The 25,458-nt window shown below is 38.0% G+C and overlaps 1 protein-coding gene across 1 annotated transcript in view; it reads right to left on the reverse strand.

Moving 5' to 3' along the window:
• PCDH11X (protocadherin 11 X-linked) overlaps positions 1-22,611 on the reverse strand; it is an 820,557-nt gene extending 797,946 nt beyond the window's left edge. Inside the window, exon 1 of the mRNA XM_011937280.1 lies at positions 22,186-22,611. The gene's annotated coding sequence lies outside the window, so the exon portion shown is untranslated. The remainder of the gene's footprint in view (positions 1-22,185) is intronic.
• Between the last annotated feature and the right edge of the window lie 2,847 nt (positions 22,612-25,458).

Below are 25,458 nucleotides of genomic sequence, written 5' to 3' on the forward strand. Positions count from 1 at the left end.
AGCTTTAAAATATGTAACTTATCTATATGAATTTACTTTGTGTATGAAGTGTTTTAAAGTGTTTATCACTCCAAAAATGTAACTTTCACTAATGAAAGAAAAGTTTATTCAGGAAAATTATGCTTGACTATTTCCTTCCCCTTGAATATAATCAAAGGTAATCTACTACTTCCATGCAAATGTTTTTCAATCAGTTTCTATTGAAGAAATCTCCATTATTCAGGCACAAAATGCAGCCGATGTTACCTTTTGTCCACATTATGACTCAAGACCCTCTTTTTTTTTGTTGACTAACGAAGACAGAAAACGGATACTGCTGTTTAAAACCCTTTATGTTTTCTTTTAAATTCTTCTGAGTTGAATAAGTAACTGCCCTTCTTATTTAAATCATTTTACTTGAAGCCTAGATGGGATAATAAACTTTTTTTTTTTTTTTTTTTTTTTGAGACAGGTCTTGTTCTGTTGCCCAGACTGGAGTGCAGTGGCATGATCATGGTTCACTGCAGCGTCCACCTCCCAGGCTCAAGTAATCCTCCCACCTCAGCTTCCAGAGTACCTTGGTCTACAGCCACATGCCACCACACCTAGCTAATTTTTTGTACTTTTTGTAGAGACAGGGTTTCATCATGTTGCCCAGGCTGGTCCGGAAATCCTGGGCTCAAGTTCTCTGCCCTGCTCTGCCTCCCAAAGTGCTGGGACTACAGCCCAGGGCTCCCAGCAATGTTTTAAGTAAAAATGAATTTCTATGTTTTAAGTAAAAATGAATAACTTTTGAATGTAAACTAAATATCCCTAACATTAAATGTAAGCCATCAAGTATCTTAACATGAATGATCAACTGAATATATTTATTATAGGGTTAGTTTGCCTTTGGTTTTGCCTTCTTTCCAAAGTCAATGATAGCAGTAGAAAGGGTCTAAATGTTCAAAAGAAAGCAATTGCTACCTCACATGCTAAATGGAAACAACCAAAACTAGGTACATGAACATTAAGTTACACATAGAAAATCATTTTAATTATAGCAAAATAATCTATTATGTATCATCTTTGTTCCAAACGCTAATAAAAAATATCCACAGTTTTCTGTGTTAACTTTGTCAGATAACATTTAGATATACAGTATATCACAGCGTTATTCTCCTAGGCATATATCCTTTTACTGTGCATCTCCAAGATAATTGAGGGCTAAAGTCAGAGTATGGGGCAAGCAGTTGCTTTAAAGAGCCAAAGCGCATATTCCTAATTGTACATTTTGTTTTTAGTTTTAGACAAAGAGATGCTTAAAAACAGAATAATAAAGGAGATTTTCAAACGGATTATTTTTGACACAGATGCCTATCTGTGGTAGAATAGAAGTAGGAAACAGAGTGAATTGCAGTAAAATATTTAATCTTTTACATAAAAATTTCAACAACTTTATGAAGAAAGAGTAGTGAAAATTCAATGGAAGAAGGGAAAAAGAGAGTAGAAGGAAAAGAGAAAGTAGGGAGAAAACGGAAGAGTGTGAAAAGTGTTATGTAAAAATCTTTTCTTTTTGAGACAGAATCTCTCTCTGACGCCCAGGCTGGAGTGCAGTGGCGCGGTCTCGGCTCACTGCAATCTCCGCCTCCTGGGTTCAAGCGATTCTTGTGCCTCAGCCTCCCGAGTACCTGGAATTACAGGCGTGTGCCACCTCGCCCGTCTGATTTTTGTATTTTTAATAGAGACAGGGTTATGCCATGTTGTCCAGGCTGATTTCAAACTCCTGGCCTCAAGCGATCCACTCACCTCGGCCTCCCAAAGTGCTGGGAGCAAATACAGGCGGGAGCCACCGGCAAAAACCTTAATGAGGTATCAGTTCAATCTCCCTACTATGTGAACCTGGCAACTTTCTTGCACCTTTTAACTCCCCTGACCTGGAATGTTGTAGGGTCTACTAAAGGAGTCAAAATGCTACTAGATAAAAGATATTTGGAACTGATTCTGTAAATGAAACCTCAAATGATCTGGTTTGTTATTCCTTGATTAGTACACATGATAAATGCAAATTTTTTTTAGGAACATATGTATAATCATTATATTGCCATTTGTCTAAGCAGGAATATTTAGGCATATGTATCCACTATGCCTCTCCATAAATACTAATGTCTAATATATGAATAATAGACATATATCTCTGTAAGTGCACTTGCAAAATGTGTAGAAAATATACAACTTTGTTATGTGGCATCTCATCTGGTTTTATAAGTTATATGTAACAACTAATTTTAAAAATGTATTCATTTACTTATGAACACGTATCAGTGTTCAGTGTTTATGGTAATTTATGAATATAAATGTTTAACATCTAGAGCCTCACACCTTTCAGTTCTATTCTGAATAATACATTTTTATCACTCATTTGCACAGTTAGACAAGTTGTTAAAGAATCATTATTTTTATTTCACAACCAGGAAACTGAGTAGTTTTGCAGAAATTCATAGTAAATCAAGTGAAGGCCAGAAATCTACCTTTTTTTGTCTTTAAACAACCTTATCAAGCTCATTTATATCATGTATCACATTATACCAAAAAAATGTGTTTTACTCTTCATAGCAAACAGTCTCTTAGTAATCATCTCACACTCACTCTTGTGAGCCTAGCACAATTCCTCAATAGACATGTGGTCTTTTACTTAACAGAACTAGGTATATTTGTGATTTATTATTAATTGAAGGATAATGGAAATTTTAGCTATAGATATACTTTTTTAATGTCAGTGAAGAAACAGATTTGTGTTTAGGAGGTAATGGATTTAGTTAAAACCTTTATTCAACTTTGTGGAATATCCTAAAATTTTAATTTCAAATATGCATGTACGAGTTTTTTCAAGAGATAATTCAGGAAAACAGAAAACACGGAGTAGGTAAAAAATAAGCTATTCAAAATCTCTGGAGAAGGGTAGGGTTTCATTAAGTATTAATTGATGATATATGATAAGGCAAACAGAATAAATGTGACTTAATCTTTTTTTTAAAAGTATGTTTTGAATAGAAACATTTTATGATTTATTATATAATTTCAGAAATTATGTATATTATACATATTAAAAGAAGAAATAATCCATGTCTGAGTAAAATATGTTCTAACAAGAAATGAGTTCTTAAAACCTCACTGCTATCTGGTGGTAATATATCCCAACAGCAGGAAGACAACCTAAGTCTTACAAAAATAGATTGTTTTCTGTGACAAGTAGAATTTTCAAGTAACAAAGTGACACTGAATATCAACAAGAGAAACATAATTTCTAAGCACTATTGAAAATAAATTTCTATTTTTCTAAATCTAATTTGAAGGCCATTGTGTATCATATATTTGTAAAAGTGTCTGTGTACTTATATTTTAGAAAAGTGACTCTACTGAGTTTTTTTTTTTTTTTTTTTTTGAGACGGAGTCTTACTCTGTTGCCCAGACTGGAGTGCAGTGGCACAATCTCGGCTCACTACAACCTCTGCCTCCTGGGTTCAAGTGATCTTCCTGCCTCAGCCTCCTGAGTAGCTGGGATTACAGGCACCCACCACCATGCCTGGCTAATTTTTGTATTTTTAGTAGAGATGGGGTTTCACCATGTTGGTCTGGCTGGTCTCGAACTCCTGACCTCAGGTGATCCACCTGCCTCGGCCTCCCAAAGTGCTGGGGTTACAGGCGTGAGCCACCGCGCCCAGCCTGAAACACCCGAGGGGAACACCGTTCCTGGAGGTACTGCAATACGAGGTCGATATGTGGAGTGGACATAGCAACCTCCTATTCCATCTCCTTGCTCCAAAAATCCATTTAATATATTGTCCTCGGATACAGGACGTATCAGATATTAAACTGATAATAACAGATACTACACTTGATCTTAGCCAAAAGGCTGAGAAGTGATACTGATTCTTTATTTTTTTTTTTCAAGTTTTTAAAATAGCAAGATAAGAAAAAAACATAAAGCTTAGTTAATAGAATGAAAGTTTGGTTGGGTAAAATTCTTCCATGCTGTTTTCTTGTTTGTACTTATCAAGCAAATACATCTGTGTTCATCTATGTTTTTGTTTGTACTGCGTTTGCATCATTATTGCATGATAGTTATGAAGAAAATAAATCCAAGAGAAGATATTTTAACTTTCGACTTACTTTTGATCAATATCTTTGGTTCATAATATTCCATTTTGACTGATAAGCCCTAAGGATATGATTAAAGAATAAGGAATCGCTGCATTTTAGTTGTCTTAAGGAGAAATACAGAGTGAGTTTTTTGGGCAATAAGGTTAATGTCCACATAAAAATAAAACCAGCAGTTAATTTGGAAGAAAATCAGTTAAAATAATTGATTGATTCAACTAGATGTACTATGCAGATGGATTGTAAATAAACTCAATTCTCCCTTTATAGTTCAAACAAATGTTACTTAGTTATTTAACGCTGAGAGACATTTTATCCCTCCAGTATTTATCTCAGTATTATGAATCAGGATTTCTTAACAGAGACTAGAATTGAAAGCTCTTATTTTAACTTGAGATTGTCCAAGCAAATCCATTAAAAATCAAAGCTGTACATGCCTCTAGATCAAATCTGTCAAATTTCTAATACAAGTGAAGTAAAAATGCAATCAGCTTTGATGAGAAAGATCACAAGCCATCTATAATTTTAATTTGCTTAAACTCATTATATAACCTACAACAAAAGTAGAATTATCAAAGGAGAAAAATCTAGTTTTAAATTAGACACTTAAAGTGTGTGTGTTCACATTCACTAGGCTGTAACTGAATTGTTAATGACAGGCGATTTTATAGATAGAATATTTCTCCTACGATTAAGCTGTCCAGCAGAAAGAAGAAAAACCTTAATATTCAGTTTAACTGATGTACTTTTATGTTTCCTCAAGGCATAGTGTTCTACACTCCTAACACAGTTAATAAAGCTAAGAAAAGGATAAAATATAAAACATTTATCTAAAGAGAAATTGAAAAATTTATGTGCATAGTAATTATTAATATAGTTAAATGATATTTCAAAATACAAACAAAAATAAATTTATATTTCTCATTCTGGTTAAAAACCTGGACTATTAAGTGAAAAAGATGTGAGTGTGATCCCTGAAGTGGCCATTTACTGTTTTTGTACATTTAGGCAAGTCTCAATTTCTATATTCATAACATGGAGATAATTAGACTACCTCCTGCTTCACAGGGGCACAGATGTAGACATCTAAGATATAGATAACTAAGGATTAATTTGTATCAGCTATATATATAATTATTATCCAGTATGCAAAACGTAATTATTTCGGTAAATTTGGCATTGGCATTTTAACCATAATCTTTGGTTCGAAATGAACTTGGCTTTTTCAGTTATTGTGAACTTGCTACTTTTAATAATCAGTTTATCAAGTCAGCTATATCTAGATAAGAAAATGATATTGACAATTTTTCTGCCCTTTTAGTCCCTTAATAATTTCCAACTTTACTTGTTTGTCTTCAGTAGCTTCTGAATCAAGGAGATTCTTCCTCATTGAATTTTTTCACCACATTAATAAAATTTTAAAATTTATCTATATAGTAGTTTCAAAATAGTTATGCAATTAAAAACCTACACCTAAAATTTTCTCTGAAAATTAAAGACATTCAAATTATTTCTTAAAATAATTTACTCTAAAAATGTATGCTATGCAGTAGGAATACATGGCTCTGGTAGAAAAGAAAACAAAAAAGTTAATAGACCAATAACTTTTGCTAGATCAAATGCTGTCTGTTCACAAGGAAATTCTTTTACATTTTGGAAAAAAAGAGATAGCTATGTAAGATAAATTTTCGTTCAAACAAATATAACAAGACTAAAATATAACTGAGGTTGCTGGCTTTTATACTACTTCCTTGAACTTAGCCAAAACTTGTTAATTTATATTTTGAGAACAGCATGATCTTTAAAGGTGTGTTTACTGAAGAATAGTTTACAACTCCATTCCATTAATCTATTAAAAGTTTAATGTGGTAGACACTTTTAGCAATAGAGCAAACACATTTAAAATATTTAAAACGGGGCAAATATTTAATTTTCTGTAAATAAACAAAACCTAAATTCCATAAATTGAATGATTGGTAGTGTTTATGGAACACTAAAACTTTACCTTAATGTATTTTGGGGTCTTAAGTCATAGGGATCTGCTACTAAAATTAAGGTGACTATAAAACTGTTTTTACAGAATTTCTGCAAAACAAACTTCTTGGACTCAAAAGAGATCTAAGTTGCAGTAAAGTATTATAGTGACATTTCAGTAAAATTTAAAGTTCAAATTGTACCATAAAACCTCATGTAGGAGATGTACCTAACATTCAAGATGGTAAATGCTATAACGTATGTAACACTGCTTTATAAAATTTAAGCTTCATTCAGAAAATTAGAGTTAGTATTTTTATGTCTTTAATGTGTTGAAAAAGAGTCACCATTTTACTATTTAACACACATTAGTTTGGTATTTACTATTCAAATCGATAACCAAAACTAGTTTTAACACTTTGGACTATTTCAGGCTATATGATCATTACACATGTGATTTTTAAAAATGTACATAAGCCCTTTTACTATGGTGAAAGATGTGACAGGCGATCTAGTGAAAAGCACACTGACCAGGGAGACCTAGATTCTATTCCAGACTGCCTCTAAGTTGCTTTTGTGACCTTGGGCAAGTCACTTCGAACGGAATGGAACCTTCTGGAAAACAACACACATTAAGTCAGTAGGTGTAACTGTTCATAGCTCATAGTTAAACGGTATTTGTGTTTTAAGTTACTTCCAAAAAGGCACAAGTTATGCACAAAGACAAAAAAATATCAAAAATGACCTTCTGTGTTAGTCTGTTTTCAACTTGCTGATAAAGATAAACCCAAGACTGGGCAATTTACAAAGGAAAGAGGTTTAATGGAGAACTCACAGTTCCACGTAGCTGGGGAAGCCTCACAATCATGGCAGATGGCAAGGAGGAGCCAGTCATGTCTTGTATGGATGGCAGCAGGCAAAGGAAGGGGTTGTGCAGAGAAACTCCCATTTTTAAAACCATCACATATCATGAGACCCATTCACTATCATGAGAACAGCACAGGAAAACCCGCCCCACCCCTATGATTCAATCATCTCCAACCAGGTCCCTCCCACAATACATGGGAATTATAGGAGCTACAAGCTGAGATTTGGATGGGGACACAGAGCCAAACCATATCACCTTCCTGAGTAAAAATAGGAAAATCAAACAAACTAGAAATTCCAGGTTATTATAGAATGCCTAGGAACATGCATTTCACTACAATCATTCTTACTTTCTTCATTTGGAACCACTAATAATGACAACAGAAAGAAAATCCCAACAACAAACAATTAAGTATATTTTCATCAAAACACTGCTAGTTATGATTTACCTCAGTGTATTGCTAAATCAGTAGAACCTGAATATCTCATCACAATTTGTATTTTTTTTTTTTGCAAAGAAATGCTATCCCTAATCTAGATTCTGTACCTAAGAAACATTTCCTTCCTTTTCCTTCCTTTATTAAAAATCTCAAATCACTACATAATTCCTAGGTTAAATTATCTACCACCAGTAACTCAGTCCACATGGCAATGGTGAAAATCTCATGGAATCTTTAGTTACTCCTGACTAAATTGATAATGACTTTAGGCAAGTCATTTAGCTAATCTGGACTAGCCCAATTCTTCATTTGAAAAACAGAAATGGACAAAAGAAAGGGAGGATAAAAACGTCTGCCCCAGCTAATCCACAGGGTTGTTTGAAGTGTTAAATGGTTATATGTTAAGGCTTCTTTCAAGAAAACATTCACTAATAAATATCACATTTATGTAGAACTGTAGTTTTAAGGAAACTTTACAATAAGGATAGTGTTTTTCTTATATTCAATAGCACTTCAGCACAATATGTGTCATCATTTATACTTTTAAGTCTACTAATTAATTCATGGTATTCACTAGAGAAACTAAACAGTTTGCTTCTCTAATAGCAAAATATATGTTTGTAATAGTTTCTAATAATCTAGTTCTTCCAATGGAAAACAAAGTATGAGTTCAGTGGATAAAACTATTCACCCCACATGGTTAACTACTATTACAGAAATCTGTTATGGAAATGATTGAATGTAATTCAAATAAAATTAGAAACTTGAAACCTACCAAAGTTCTGTGATCAAGCATTGCCAGTACTCAGCCAGAGTAATACACTTTAGTGTATTATTAACATTCTATATCTAAGCCATCCCATAGCCATAATTTTCTTTTTTGCTCCCAAATACTCTCCTTCTAGACCTATTATCTCAAATATTTTTATCTTCACAGAGAAGACAATCCTTTGGAGTTTGACTCTGGTTTCTGAAACTATTTGAAAATAGAACCAAATCCTAATTTGTTTTCCAAGTTAGTATTCCTTTCTTGTTCAATGTGATAACATCCTTATTTCCTAGTCCACTATTGACTACTGTATAATTGTATAGTTATATTATCATATGTTTTAAATTACTAAAGTCAAGGATATTACAATAGTTTTGCCAAATAAGATTCAGTAAGTGCTCACTGAAACTTTCTAATACAAATTTAAAACTCCTAAAAAAGTAAATATATTCTAAATTTTTATTTAATATATACCCTTAATTATACTTGAACATAATAAATTGGTGCATATATTAGCTGATAAAACAAATATTATTCCAGGGATAAGAACAAGGATCTACTACTGTCTCTGACACCTAAAAGGTATGTGATTTTAAGACTAGAAAAACTTGTCTTGCCTCCTTCCTCATATGCTAAAAATATATAATATATGCAATACCCGTTTCACAGAACTGTTGTGAGATTCAGATGAGACAAAATCTGCCAGAGTACCCTAAAATGCAATGAAAGCAATTTAAAAGTGGTAATGTAATTATTTACATAGTAAAATCTGTGATATTAGTGATATTGCCTTTAGTAGTTACTGCAAAGTGCTATTTCTAGTATTTTCTTTAGTTTTTGTGTTAAATTTCATGATAAATCTGCTTTGATTTTTAGTTTACCTGTTTCAAAAACTTAGTAGTTTCAGTTAAAACCAAAGCATGTTCTTGGGTGATCTATTAATGTGAAAACCTGCAATTATTTTTGCATCAATCTAATAGTTGCTATCGTTGGTATAGGATATAAATAATATATAAAGTGTAATGATATTTTAAAGGAAATACTGGATATCATGTTCTCAAAGCGTCTTCCATTTCTCTGAAACAGGATGCTTATTTGAGTTGTCAATCCTTATCCTGGAACCTAATTGTAACTCAGAATTGTAATTTTTTTCCTAATGAATATAATCAATCCAGTTCCTTGAATGTTCTTACTAACTCTTTTGTGATCCTATCATATTATTAGCAATTGTAAGTACTTAGACATTTAGTATATATTATATGGTATTGTCTTCTGGCTAATATTGCTCAACTTTCACTGCCATCTCTTTAAAATCTGTTCTTCAAGTATGTGATTTATGATGAAAATTTCATCAAGTTATGCAATAGTTTCCTGTAATTAAAACTAAACTCATTCTAAGATCTACTCAGATTGATTCTGAACCTGGAAATATAACTGACTTAAAGTTATGAAACTGAATTGGAATACTCTGACACCATTATTTTGTTTAATATTTTGAACAATTCTAGTATTTGCTAGATTAGGCCAAGAAGTTATTTCATATTTTTTCCAGTTATGAGTCTGAGATAGTCTGATTTTTTACATGTATTTCATTACATATGATTTTTTATTTTAATGCCATTATAAATTAACTCAATTGTTTCTTGTCTTAGAACATGAACAGATTGTGTTCACAGAACTGATATTTCTACTTACCATAGAGTAAGTTTTCTTCTTTATTCTTTGATAATGGAGTATAAAGATGTTTTTCTTTCTGTTTGTTTTGTCTTGATTCTTATATTTCTTTTCCTTTTTGTATATTTTGGATTTTCCCTCTCAATAAAAAATTCTAAAGAGATATAGGGTATTTTGGCTGCCATACGTGCTCCATTAGGTACATGGAAACAGTCTATGCTTAAATGATAAGGTTTAGATTCGTGTACCTACCCAAATTTCATGTCCAGTTTTAATCTGCAGAGTTCAAGGAGGGGCCTGGTGGAAGGTGACTGGATCATGGGGGTGGATTTTCCCCTTGCTATTCTTGTGATAATGAGTGAGTTCTCATGAGTTCTGGTTGTTTAAAAGTGTCTGGCACCTGCCCCTGCTCCCCTTTCCTCCTGCTTTGGCCATGTAAGACGTGACTCCTTCCTCTTCGCCTTCTGCCATGATTGTAAGTTTCCTGAGGCCTCCCTAGCCATGCTTCCTATACAGCCTGTAGAACTGTAAGTTAAACCTTTTTTCTTTACAAATTACCCAGTCTCAGGTAGTTCTTTATAGTAATGCAAGAACAGACCAATACAGAAAACTGGTAGCAAGAGTAGGGTTCATACCCACATGGGCACTAGCTTAACATTATTAAGTAATGTTAAGAGTAATGAAATCCAAGGCAATTTTGGCAGACACTCAAGTTCATTTAGCACTTACAAAAACATTTTAATCCAATTGGCCCTTTATCTCACTGAGATCCTCAAATTATTACCACTAAACAAGCTTTGCTGTTCCTGTAAGTATGAGAGCTTAGAAAAGACTATTTCAGTTTCATTGGGAAGGTGATGACTTCTGAATCTCAATGGTACAATTAAGACGTTAATTCCAAAGCTGAAGTGAAAACTTTCAGTTGTTTTCCTAACCCTGCTAGAACCACACCATGTCTTCTAACAAGCACAATTTAAACATTTGCACTTATTGCAATGGTTGCTTTTAATGTCATTTGTTTTAATTTGATACTGTTTCTGAGCTGCACATAAAGAAATGTGAACTATGAAAGTTTTCCTAAACTGATAATGCATGAAAGTTTCACTTAGATTAAGGGACTATTCTGCTGTATTCTAAGATAAAAGTCTAGTTGTGAGGAAAGTGGTTAGCATGGTGTCTAATCTACCATTTGTTCCCATTTTGAGGCCCTTTTTCTTTGAGATAGCAAATACAAAATAATCTCTACCAAGTGTCTTTCGTTGTTGCTGCTGTTGTTGTTCTGCAAAATGTGAATACTAACAAGAAAATAAAAAAAGGTCTTCAAACCAGGTAAATGAAAATCTAATTGACCATTTTACTCTAAAATCTGAATGATTAGCTGATATGTTCAATTTTGATATTCCACAAACCAATTATCTTTAGGGATCTATACTATACTAAGACTTCTCAGAGCTTTTGGATTTCTTTAAAAAGATTTTAAGATATTGGTACACTATTGACACTGTATGATGAATGGTTTTCATTTTTGAAATGGTATAATCATATGTACAAAGTGTCCATGAAATAGATTTGACTGTAAAATGAACAAGCAACTGGTTGTTATTCTGAACTACAGCTTCAACCAATATAATCATACCAAAGGTTAAAATCAAATTTAACCTCTACATGCAAATAATTGTAAATCTATTTGAATTTAAAACTTTCATCCATTGCACATACCTATTTTTTTTTTTTTTTAAGAAATCCTGTTACCCTTGGCTTACTTCATCTTTATCATGTTTGTTTACCAGACTATGAATTAGCCCCTTTTGGATAACTGTAGTTTGAGAGGCAGCAGCTTCCATGTGTACAGGGAGCTTGTTAGAAATGCAGAATTTCAGCCTCACCTAGAATCTACTGAATCAGAATCTGCATTTTAACATTTCCAGATGATCTGTCTGCACATTAAAGTTTGAGAAGCACAGGAATAGAATGTAATTTCCTAGAAACTGCAGTTTAAAATAACAAGTTGTTAGCAGTGATGCTGATTGATTAGTAATTGTATATTGGTTCTATTTCTTTCTAAAGTGTTTTGATTCTGTTATATATGCCAACTACCCAATTTTTGAGCATTAGCCTTATATTCCCTTATCTGTTTACTCCTGTATGCAGTTCTGAGGCATTCAAAATGTCTGCGACTTTCAATGAATTCAAATGCTCTTTCTTAAGTAATCCTGCTTTGCACTCATGGCCATTATAAAATGGTCAGCATATGTTGTAACTGCTTTATTTTATGGATGCGAAAACTGAATTCATGGACTAAGAAAGGCTGCAGACAAGGAAAGCTTTAAGAACTGTAGAGGCAGACTGAAGGGTAAAGGGTCACTGTCAAACTGAGCAAATTCTTTCCCGATCTAAAAAGAAAGGCAAAGGAAATTCTGCCTGATGAGCTCTCACGTAAAGGTTTTGTCCTGTTTGTGTGTGTTCGGTGTGTGAGTTTATTACCTATTCTTAATGCTCTCTTTAAAAAAATTTAATGTATTCACGTTTTGGAAGATTTTGATTCTCACAACCTAGCAAACAACCATCAAATAACAATTAAGGTATTTAAGGTATTCTCTTTTCTTTCTTTCCTTTTTTTTTTCCTTGAGACGGAGTCCCGCTCTGTAGCCAGGCTGGAGTGTAGTGGTGCGATCTTGGCTCACTGCAATCGCCGCCTCGCGGGTTCAAGTGATTCTGCCTCAGCCTCCCGAGTAGCTGGGAGTACAGGCACACAGCACCACGCCCAACTAATTTTTGTAATTTTTTTTAGTAGAGACGGGGTTTCACCATGTTGGCCAAGATGGTCTCGATCTCTTGACCTCGTGATCTGCCCGCCTCAGCCTCCCAAAGCGCTGGGATTACAGGCCTGAGCCACCGCGACCAACCAACACTTAAGGTATTCTAAATATACAATATGAGAAGTAAAAGAGAGAAGCTATCCAAGGCAGTTTCAAAAAGCTTGCATATTTCACACTAAACTGAAAATCAGGCCCTATCATCCAACGCTCTGGTAGTTCTCTTTCTTCTCTATTTGATTTCCTTTCTCCTCACCTCTTCCTCTCTGTCACAAAGTAAAATAAAGCAGTCTAAGATTACTCAGGAAAGAAAGGAAAGTTTTGCTTTGTCATAATTCTCCTGCCTACCTTTGCCTGGCCCATACTCCCTAACAAACACACATATGCCCTGACATAGAGAATGAGATTATGTAGCAAACATCAAATTTTAGAGAATGCACTCAAAATCTTCCCCAGATTACATTTAAAGCCTAAAGTAAATGTGTATTTAACTATTTAGGGTAAATATGCATTTATAAAAATAAAACCATCCTTCCAGGAATGTATATTCCTAGCCATTTTAAGTAAATGGGCTTTTCCAGTCATTTTTTAAAAAAATTAAAATATTTAATGCATTGATACTTGAATCCGTTCACTTGTTTTCCATATCAAAACATCACTTTTTATGTTTTATAATATAATATGCACAATACATGTGCTTTTAATAATCTCTCTTCAAAACTAAATGTGGGAAACAGTATTTTCTAGATCTGAGCCAGAGTGGGAAATTGTTTACTGCAACCAAAAACAAACAAACGAACAAGTTTTGGATACATTTAACTTTCTGATAAGATACTATTATTAAATTTGAGCAAAGGTAATTAAAAAACCCTACATGATGGTGTTTTAAAATTCTAAACACATTGGAAAGCAGGGTACAAGTATGTGTGTGGAATTAAATTAATTCATGCTATCACCGGGTACTTTACATGAACTCCTGTAGCACTCACATCCCATCCCTGAGACTTCCTTTACTTATCTGTAAACTGAGGGGTTTGGACTAAATTATCTTTCTGGTGCCTTCCACTTCCAGAGTCTACAAAACCTGCACCATACTTGGTGTGCTGTAATGTAGAGTGACAATGAATACTTGTTGAATTCAATTTAATGTGACTATATATTACTTTGTTGTTGCTGTCATTCATTTTTGAATTACTTTGTTGTTTTAGCCCTATTAGAATATAAGTTTTTCAAAGACAGTACCCTCTGAAATTTCCTTAAGGGCCACCCTTCACATTTAAAGTATTGCAATGCTGGACAAACCATAGGTCTTTAGTTATTGATGGTTAATGAATCAATACAGTCAAACTGACAATAAGTGCAGAGCCAAGGGACAAGGAAAGAATGTCCTAGATGTCTACTGCTTTCTGTAAAATATCACAGGATTTTTTTTTCCCTTTGCAAAGGGCCTTGAAATAACTTACAATTCCTTCATTTTACTTTTGGAGAAATTGAAGTCCAGGGAGGTGAAGGTTTTGGCCCAAGGTCACTCTCCAGACACCAATAAAACATAAATCATACAAGATCTTGTGTTCACACAATTCAAACCCCTGCTCTCACTGTACCTAAAAAGAGTTTGTAATCTGAAGACAACAAACAATGATTTGTATTTTGGGGATTTAATATCCTTTTGGTTGATATGATACAAACCCACACTCAACTGATTACCAAAGATATGCTGCTTCCAAAATGTCATGTCAGGAAAAAAACACTACCTAAAAATCATTGGCAAACATCCCCTAAAATAAATCTTATGTAAAAATACAGGTGTTCTAAAAAAATGACAGTAGGATACTAGGATATAGCACTAAATATTTGCTACATTAAGTAAACTCAAACTTTTTGGGCTGTCATTATGATGTGTCATAATTAAATTACTTTGTAAACAAAATGGAAGAAGCGTATGAGCATGTACTGTTAACATTTCAATAGTTCTACCATTTAATATACATAATTAATATATATTACATATATAAATAATATATAATTATGATTTTATATATATTATAAATAATATTATAAATAATATATATGAAATCATATTTTTACAAAGCCTAGTGCACAAAGACACTAAATAAGAGAATATAATGCTGGTAGAAAATTAACTGACAAACTTATTTTAATGTATTTGAATATACTCATCTTTGAAATTTTTACTTTTTAATCCAAAACACAGTATATGTTTTGCTTTTTACATTCAGAACTTTGACAACATATACTTAAAGATACAAGAGAGGCAAGAAGGGATGTTGGGAAAAGACCTGGCTTGGAGACTAAAGACCATCAATCCTCTTGAGGCTTCCCCTCTTAATTCTGGAAATCCTTAGGGAGCTGATTTCATCAGTGGGAACTTCAGTCTCCCCATTGACAAAATGGGTATAACCATGCCTTCTTTTTCTATTCAAAAATTTTTATGAGACTAAAATAAAATAACTTTTTAAATGATATAAAAATATAAAATACTATACATATTGAAGGAGTTAAAGAATGAATCAAAATAAAGGTGACGGAAAACAATCTTTTAATTTCATTTTATGTGATTATAGTAACTGAATTTTATAATGAGTTAAAATCTCAATTTGCAGTCTAATCACTTAAGGATTTTTAAAAGAAATGACTTTTCCTTTAGTTTAATTAAAATCCATCAGCAAATTAATTGTATCATTGTCATGCTAAAAGTTAGATTATTAAAACAGTTTTTATTGAACAGAGAAAAATATTCTTCCGGAATTTATTCCCTTCTTTCATTTTCCTTTCCTCCTATTTACCCAAATCTACACATTCAAGAGAGCAGGTGTACAAAAATCATTCTTTCAGATTTGGGCTGGAAACAAAAGTTATAGCCACTGATGTTCTTTGTCTTAATATGTATTATATTGATCCAATGCTTAACACATTAGAGACAATTAAAAGGGCAGTTTAAATCCTTGAACAGTTGAGGATTTTTAGATTGCAAAAAGATAACAGGTACATTTATAATTTCTGGCAAGCCACTCCTCAAATTCCAAACAGTAATTGAAAAATACTGTTTTTCCCATGTTTTGGTGCTGTTTGATAATGAGAATGCAGTCTTTCCCCAGATGTAACTGAATATCAAAAGACACTTTCAATCTAAAATAGCTTTCTCTATTTGATAAACCTTTATTTTACAATGAACCTTGCACAGAGAATAAATCTTGAGGGATCATGGCACATAGGTCATTTGATGTTTTCTCCTAACAAAAGATGACCACATTTTAGAGACGATGCCTTCGTGAAGAACTTCTATTGAAAAGTAACACCATTTCAGATATGATTAATTTGAACATTGCAAGCCAGTTTGGAACATCAAGACATCTTACCTAGTTTTCTTCATTCTGGATACTGAATGATCAATAAAGTCATCAAATAACAGAACTCTGCTCAGACAATGACATGTAATTTGGAATGTTGTAATATAAAGTCAATCCAATTAAATGTTCCAAAATATTTTATTTTTCCCAAAGGTAAAATGTATATATGTCTTTGATGAAAAATGTATTTTTACAGCACATTCTTTCTTCCCTTCCCAATTCCCAACGATGTTGAATCAATTCCACTGAATGTAGACAGAGAAGGACGATATGAGAATTGCACCTTTACTATACACACACAAAAATAATTTTCGAAGAATGCAGTTAAAATAAAGCAAACAAGGGCTCCTTTGCCTTTGAACATTGGTAACTGTATGTTGACATGAACGCACGTTGACACAGGCCTTAAAATCCAGTGTGTGGGCAGAGGGGGTCTGCTGAGGGGGCTGCCTTCTCAAAATATTTAAACTTGAGCCACTATACCAATCCCACAAAGCAAAAAAATATATATAAATAAATAAATAAATAAACAAAATAAAATAAAGAGGGGAGAAGGGAATAAAAATAAGAAAATTTCACCGAAAATATAAAAGGAATGACCCAGGGGAAGAGAATATAGCAGAAAGGATGGGATGCAGAGAAACAGTGTCAGGAGTGTGTCAGTGAAAAATTCAGAAAGGTTGGAAATACTCCCCAAAGTACAATATTTGAATCCCTAGCCACAACGAAAGGAAAACAGACATTTGCAGGCATAATAAAAATATATAACAAATTGAAGGAATTCCACTAAAAGTCTTGTGTGAAATAAAACAGCAAAAGACACAGAAAGGAAGAAACCTTGATGAAGAAAATTTGGCAAGTCTAAGCAAGTTTAAAGTAGAGTGGCTGGCTTTTCTTTCCCCTTAGCTTCTTTGAGGTCAGTGAAAGATAGGACAATCTAAGGTGGCTAATAGGGAGGAGGATGTAAAAGGGGGAAATGAGTAGACAAATTAGCAGGATAATTAATGCAGCGGAAAGAGGCGGGGGATAGCTGACTTAGAGGAGGAAAAATAAGCGAGATACAGCTATTTGTTAGTGCCTAAAGGGAGGAAAAAGACGAGATTAAGAGGCTCTAACTGGTTGTAGAAAGAAGGCTGAGTCGGTAAACTGTTACATGATGTAGGGTTCAGAGATGATGCAGGGATGTGTGTAGAAAATGGGGTGAGGTGAAGATGAATGTGCTTGCAAGTTGCTGAAGGAGTGGGGGTCTCCCCAGGACACAGAGAGTTTACTGGATAGATGGAAGATGGGGAATTTTTTGAAGGCTGGATGGGGAAAGTGAGATGGTAAAAAGATCTAAGTGGATAGATGATGATGCCTAAAGAGAAATGTTCTTCCCCAAAGTAGCCTTCCTTTCTTTCTTAGTTATACTGATTAGCTTTAGGCCCTATTCATTCATTTGTCCTCTTTTCTGAATGTTACATTACCTTCTTAACATGTTTGCCTCCACTCTCTACTGTAATACATCAATGTATTCAATTCTTCATTTAAATGCAAACAACAATAATATTTCTACTGTGTGCTATCTATTGCCCAGTTTTCTCAGGCTATTTTGTTGTTGTTACTTTAACAAATTTGCTGGAAAAAATCGTCAAAGGTGTTTTAGGTCTACAAAATACACATATACCTCTAAACTTTGTAACAAGACATCAAGCCCTCATGCCCTCCCTTACTTATTCTGTGTGGGGAATGACCTTCCAGATATATTTCTTGGCTAGCCACTGACCAGGAATGACTATTTTTAAAACTACAGACCTCTCCCTCCTTTATGAACCTCTTCTCCACCTCTTAACAAAACTGAATTCCTCCCTCCATTATGCTCAATTACACCATTTATCACATTGTATCCTAGATCTATAAGAGTGTCATGGCTCAAAGAGGCCCATGCCATGTTTGTCATACTCTCTTTTGTATTCCTAGAACCTAGCACATTGTCTGGCACAGTAGGTGACTAATTAAAGTTTGTGGATTCTTCAGTGAATAAATACAGGGATGACACCTCCTTTAAAATGTGAAGCAAGATTCTTGGAGAGAATTAGCTTTCAAAATTTCATTCCCTGTATAATTCTTTCCCACTAAGAAAACGTGGCTGCCATACATATTTTTTCAATGTAGCTCAAAGCCAGTGGCTTATATAAACTCTCCTTGTCGATGTGCCTCCCCCTTCTCCACCAAGAATCTTATAAATCCTAGCTAAAGGCTGTTGTGGACTGCTTGCGCAGAGAAAAAGAATTTTCTGCTTTCTGAATCTCTTAACCAGATTTCTTCCCTGCCACCAGCAGTCTGGAAGCTCTCTATCAAGAATTTCTATCTTGCAAAAAAATATAAAGTTTTGAATACCAAGAGAAGGAAGAATGTGAAACCTGCAATCCCTTTTTCCAGGGCTTTCAGCTGCTGAAATCCAGCATTACCTGGGCGTCCTTCAGAATCCATTCCGGTGACTAAAAGGCCAGGGAGTCAGGGGAAGGGGCAGGGACTGGGGGTGCACAGTTTATTTCAACCCTTAGTAAATGATCGAGCTCTAGAAAATGAGTGTGTTTTATGCTTGGTCGGAGTTTCTTTCCCATTCCTGTATTTCAGACGCACAGCAACTTTAAGTTTACTGCCAGCTATACGTCATGAAAGGGAAGCTTTTCATCAAAGGGAAGAAGAAAAGGAAGGAGGAAAAATCCTACTTTTACAAAACAGAGTAATTCTTTGCTTCTGCTCCCTTTCCCCACATCTCTCACCTGCGTCCAAACCAAAACACAGTAGGTAAGCAGTTTGTTGCGAAACCGCTTGAAGGTTTTTTTTTTTTTTCCTTTGGAGGGTAATTCTGCTCCAGGCGCCAGTTGCCTCTACACGCCCTGCCTCTGCCCCTCCCTCTTGCCCTGTGCAACCTTCTCCAACTGCATGCTGCGGCCCTTCTACCAAAGCTGAAGAAGGAATTGTCCGCAATCAGGAAAACAGATTAGCCTAAAATTTGGCAAAGCAGGGGCTTGCTCCTTAAGACTAGAAGAGCAAGCTCAGAAGGGAAGCCGCAGCGGGCTTCCGTCTTAAAGAAACCTATCCCTGCATCATCCCAATTTGGAGCGCGTGTCTCTAAATAAAGAGCATGGTGGTCTTTCCCCTATGGCAGTAGTGGATACAGCCTTTCCGCAACTTCCAGTTTGCAGTTTCTTCTTTCTGTGAAGGGGACTCCCCAGCCAGCGCTTTCGCCTAAGGTTACAAACCCTCCCCCACCGCACAATTTTGTGGGAAAGATGACCCTCCCCGCCTTCTAGAGAGCTTGCTCTGTGACAGGCAAAGCAGCAGCCACGGGGTTTTTAAAGAGGCCGGTCTTCACAGCCTTCTTTTTTATCCCCCGAGGGGAGAGAAAACAGCAGAAATTTAACACCGGTTACTACTATTATTGCATCTGGAACACTTGCCCTCTAAAATGTTGCTAAATAAGTAAATTCACTGTGAATAGTTAAGGTGCAAGCTGAAAAAGGGAGAGAGCTGGGGCGCGGAGGAAAGGAGGAAATGGAGGAGGGAAGACCCCAAATCCGGGTTTGAACTCCGGGTTTAAAACCCGCGGCGGGCCGCCAGCAGTGGCCACCCTCGCCTCCGGCGCCTTAGTGCGCCTCTGAGGAGCGAGGGACTGGAAGGCGGGGGCTGCGAGCCGGGACCCAGGAAGGGCCGAAGGGACACGAGGGCGGCTGCGCGCAGGGAGCGCGCGGGGCAGGGCTGCTCGCGCTTGCGGGTCGGACTCGCAGCTCGGCTTCCTATCGGCCGGGCCAAGCCTCTCTGCAGCTGACATCATTGCCAGAAGGAGGGGCTGCCCCTGCCAAGGCGACTGAAGAACAGGGTTCTTGGGCCTGGTAGGCAAAGGCGCTCCCTCGCCGCTTGGCGAGCGTGGCGCCCTGGCAGCTGCAGCGGGACTCGGCTTTTGGGAACTGCACGCGCAATTCTTAATTTAGTCGAGGGAGAAAGGTATCTTTAGACCTTAGCGCATCCATCTCTCGGTTCTTTCGTCAAAACCGCCCGCACACCGTCCGCGCTCTATGATGAACCAGACAAAGGCAAGAAAGGGGGAAACGTGTACATACACTATTACTTCGACTTGCTTCCAATTGCTTCCCCACCCCCATCCCCGCCGCGACACACACACACACGCATACACTCACACACACAGACCCACAGAGGAAAGGCCAGCCCTGGCCCTGGAATTTCCTGCCGGGATTGCGAGAGTTTGTTTCAAACAAGATTAAAAGTGGAATTCCGTCAGTCTTTACCAAGTTGCGCGGGTGCCCGCAAGTACCGTTTCCTTTTCTATTTTGAGTCACACCTGTTTTACTTTTTAGCGGGCCTAAGAAGACGGTCGCTTTAAGTCACAAAGCACCGCTATGTTCTCAGGTGTTGTGCTCAGCGTTCGGAATTCTCCGCATGCTCCTCAGGTTGTTTCCTGGTTGCAGCGCTAAGAGCGCACAGGAGACTGCTATGACACCATCGCCTCCTCCCCATCTTTGCTGCCCCCTCCCCCTTCTACCCGGATTTTCAACCAGTTTCTTCCACACACTTTTCTTCGTACAAACAGATCCTAGGCTGGATTTAAATCCCATTTTGTGATGTTTCCACACAAGAAAAGGACACTTAAAAATTTTTTATTTTGTTTGTTGTTGAGCTTTCTTTTTCTTTTGTCCTAGCCCCTCTTCCCCACGGTTTCTGCTTTGTGGGTGTGTGCCGCAGTGGCGCAAATAACAATTCCCAGCCCCTAGCCCCCATTTTGCATCGGAGAGGCTAGGGCTCACCCATAAGCGCTTCACATGAGCAGCCTAGCGCCCCACACCCTAAGCCGCAGGCGGGTGAAGCAGAGGAACGCGGAATAAATCATTCTGAAGCAAAAGGGCCCATCTTCGGTTAAGCTTTAAAAGTCTTTCCTTGGGAGAGGCAAGGAAGCGGCTCTGGCTATACACTCTGAGAAAGTGACCTCTCCGCCTACCCCTCAGTCCCTTTGCGACTAAGCGCTCAGATGCAAGTCCCAGCTGCAACCCGGGCGGACTGCCGCTCCGCTCTTCTAAAGTCTAAAAAATGCACCCGTTTGCGGCTACTCGCTTTTAAAAAGTCACATTTTCCGATGAATCTCTTTTAAAAGGTACATTACTTTTCTCGGGAAAAAAAAAGCCGTTTTATCGCTACGCGCTTTAAGAAAAAGAATTCCTTTGTGAGGACGTGAACTGTTTCTCGGTTCTCTCTCAGAAAACACCATCTATTTATGGGATAGGTGGGCGGTTTATTGATTTATTTATTTGGCTAAGGGATTACAAGTCATTTCTTTAGAGAAAGGGGAACCCTTTTATGTCTGGCAATACTCTTAGAAAAGTCATTGTTTTAAAAATGAGAAAATGATGCCGTTTTCCGGCTAGATTATAAGTTGGTTAAAAAAAAAAATAGGCAGTATTTCTCACACCTACCATCTCTACATCCAGCAGGTGCTGGCTGAGTATAGCCCCATAAATAGGGCGGGAAGGAAGGGCGGGGAGGCGAGCGCCAAGAGAAACAGCACCGGGAACCCTGTGCGCTCCTGGCTCTCCGCTCTGCGCCAAGGGTCGTACCCTCAAGGGTTGGAGCCAGCCTGGCAGGGATCCAAACCCGAGCCCCCAGAGGAGCGCAGCGAGGCCGGGGACAGTTTCTCGGCTAGAGGCATCGCCCCTCAGCTCCGATCGCTCTGCCGGGCGACTCGGGAGTCCGGAACGTGCTCTTTTGTCAACACCCGCCCCAATCTTAGAGTTTCCCTCAGCCTCACTGAAGCTGGCTGCACCCATTAAAGGGAGAGACCTTTTTGCACAGCCAATGTCGGGGAAATTCATGCGCCGACACATTTCTGACAAAAGTGAGAGTTTTCCCAAAGTAACCAAGCGCAGCGGTGGCGGTGCCAAAAAGATATTCTCCCTGCGCTCACCTCCGGGGTTTGCTCTTTCTCTTACCTCCTGGGAAGAGAAGGGGGAAGGGAGAATAGTAGAAGCGTCTTTAAAACCACCCCGTTGTCATAGTTCAGACCTCAGGGGCAGGCAGCGGACAGTGTCCGCGCACTAAGTGTGGAACTCACGCCTCCCTGGCAGCACCCTGTACAGATACCCAGTCCGGTTACTTACCTATTAACGATGCCTTTAGAGTAGAATGAAGAGGTAAACGAAAAGGAGAAAAAAAAGGCTTCCGCCCGCTCCACGGAGACTGCGACTGCTGTAGCGGGCTCTACCGCCACAGCTCGCAGTCCGCAGAGCAGCCGGAGTCGCTGAGGTTGTTTCTGAGGCTATTCAGGCAGCCCGGGCTGCCTGTACTGCCTGTATCGCCGCTGGCTCTGCCACTCTGCGCACTCTGTTTGGCTTGCCTTCCGCTTTGCCGCGCGGGTAGCTGAGTGCAGCTCCGGCTCACGGCTCCTCCCGCCCCGACAGTTCGCCGACTGCAAGGAGCCAGTGCCGAGCCAGCCCTTTTGAATGGCGAGGGGGAGGGACTTAACAGAGAGGGAGAAAGGGGAAGGAAGGGGGGTGAACCAGGGGAAGGCGTGGGGAGAGAAGTGAACCAGTGTCCGGGCCGCCTGCTGGGAAGGGATGGCGCAGCACCAACTGCTGAGTACCCCCCTCTGGTCCCCACTCCCTGCACCTCACATCCCCCATCCATCCGGGGGCGGCCCCTCCCCGCTGACGGAAAACCAGAAAGAAGGGCGGGGGAGAGATGGAGGTAAGCTTAGGAAGTTACTGCTCGCCTCCTGGAGAAGGAAGCCGAATGCGTGCTGGCTGCACTCTCCCGTGCGGGACCCGCTGCTGGAGAAAACGCGCCGCTTTCGGACTGCTAGCTTTCCTGAGCAAAACCCAGGGCATGCAATGTTCTCCTCGGTCCTCTGCTCGCTGTTCTCTTAGGCTTCCCTTTAAGTTTCACTCATTCACATTTTCTCAGAGAAGTTTGATTTTTCTTGTGTGTTTTTCTTGTGATCCCGCTGGCTGCCCTGACTCCAGCTAGAGAACAAGCATCCTATAGCACCATTTTCTCATACAAAGGATACTTAAGGCAGACTAGAGGAAGTAGGGGCAGGAGCCTGGCAAAGTCACAGTTGGAGCTGAGAGGCTGTCTGCATATATCTTACTCAACTGTGAGCGGGATTTGGTACTTCGATCACCTTTCCAGATTAATCCTCTGACAGCAGCGAAAGGGTGTGTGTGTGTGTATGTGTGTGTGTGTATGTGTGTGTGTGTGTGTGTGTGTGTGAGAGAGAGACAGAGAGAGAGGGAGGGAGGGAGGGAGGGAAGGAGAAGTTCTAGCGACCTAGCATTTGGCTACCCCAGAGAGCAAGCAGGAATGAGTCAGGTGGCATTGCTGCTAGAGACCAGGCAGCGTTGCGGGCATGGACGGCGCTTTTCCAAGGTAGGAAAGGGTGCAAGAGAGGGAGGAAGCCAGCCCGGAGACTCATGCCTGGTGCTTACCAGCGAGCTCTGGCTGCCTGGTGGGCGACGGCTGGGTAGGCATCGGGGTGCCAGGTCCCCAAGGACCACTAAAGCTACTGGTTTATGCCTTCGAAGGGTCGTGGGTATAAGGCAGTAGGGGCCAATTCCCCCGTTCCTGGCATGTGGTTAAAAAACCAATAGTAACTACATCAAAACCACCCCAGATGGTCAAGGAACAACTCCTTAAATTTACCCAGGGGCCAGAGAATGAACCAGGTGAATTTTCTAAATTCCTCTCTCCAGAAAGGTGTACGATTTTGTGGGGAAAATCCACTTTCCGTGCTTATCCTGTAGAAAAACTTATCTTTCTGGTGTTGTGCAATTTTTTTAAAGGAGGTGGCTCTTTTTCCTGAAACAAAAGGAGAAAAAGTAGAGAATGTTTTAGAGCACCAAGAACCCAGTATCCATTTTTTATTTTTTAGTCTACTGAATGGAAGAGGAGATGACATCTGCATAGACGTAGAACACCAAAAAGGAAAAAAATTTCAGAATTGTAAGAAGTTGCTTTTTTCTAATAGCTTCTTCAGGGAAAGTTTTTTTTTTAACTGAAAGGCAAATCCTTATGACTTATTTCCTCACTATATCCTTCTCCATCTTCTTAACTGCCTCCTTTCCAATTCCTGATATTTTAAAGGTTAAAACCTTGGTTCAAATATCCCTCACGTCACTTTTTTGCATATTTTTATACCCAAAGCCATACTACTAGGAGAAACATCAGCACCGCAGCTCAATGCAGGTCTCCATGAAAGAAAACAGAGAAATGTTTACTTGCACAGGTGTGAGGAGACACTTCACTATTACATTTTGCTCCTTGTGTAACTGTCCCTCCATCATTCACAGTATCCAGCACATGCTTTGTACTCTTGTTGGGAGCTAGGAAATGTCTGAGAGGGGAAATCAGAAGCTGCTAAATGGTTACAGCTCTGACTCTTGGGGATTGCACTACTGGGTGAGACTGTGTCATGGGAGATGGCAGGAACTCAATGCAAATAAAATCACTGATTGATCCAGGGACAGTGTGGCACAGGCATGCTATGGGAGTGCTTTCAGAATGCTAACAATTATTCATAACACCTACATTAGATACCAATTAATTGATTTCTGAAAATTTCCATTTAATCCCTAGGCAGGAGAAGATAACTATTTCATCACCATTTAAAGTATTTAAAGTTATGATCATGACAGACTTATGAGATTAATATTATTATTCCATTTTGCAATTCCTGACACTGAAGTTCATAGAGAACAATTGATTTGCACAAGACCATGGCACTAAAGAGTAATAGACTCTAGATTTCTATTCAGGGTATATAACTCATAAATTCAGCTACATGGTTACTTTATAGTTAATCTGAATTCTTCTATACATAATATGGAGCAGGGCATTTAGTTTTAGGTGTATAGTCCAATAGAAAATGATCTGTATAGATTAGAAACATTACTTATAGACCAAGGATGCTCTACTAGTTGAACTAAGTAATCCAGAAAATTACCTAAGAAATTGAGTCTGTTGAAAAGACTGACAGAAATCCACATCTGAAAATAATGAAAATTTTCCCCCATTTTCTTTTCTCCTGTGTTCTGTCTGATGGTGGCACCAATGAGCAACAGAATAACCAAAAGCCACCTGGCAAAAAGCTCTAGGTATTCTAACTCTAAAAGGACCGAAGAAGACCCTTTATCTGACTACAGACAGAAGAACTCCCCATTACTGAATGTCTTTTATGTACCATCTGCATTATATAAATTGTCCTATTAATCCTCCAAACCATTCTGTGAGGTAGGTATTATTAGCTTCATGTTTTCCTTAACAAATGAGAAAACAGAGACTCAGTAAAAATGGCCAAGGTATTATAGCTATAAAATACACAGAAATTCCAACCCATGTTATGTCCAGTCCATTGTGCTGCCGCTCAGCATATGGTC

This window comes from Colobus angolensis, unplaced genomic scaffold (assembly GCF_000951035.1).
Source record: "Colobus angolensis palliatus isolate OR3802 unplaced genomic scaffold, Cang.pa_1.0 Scaffold161, whole genome shotgun sequence".
Lineage (NCBI taxonomy): Eukaryota > Metazoa > Chordata > Mammalia > Primates > Cercopithecidae > Colobus > Colobus angolensis.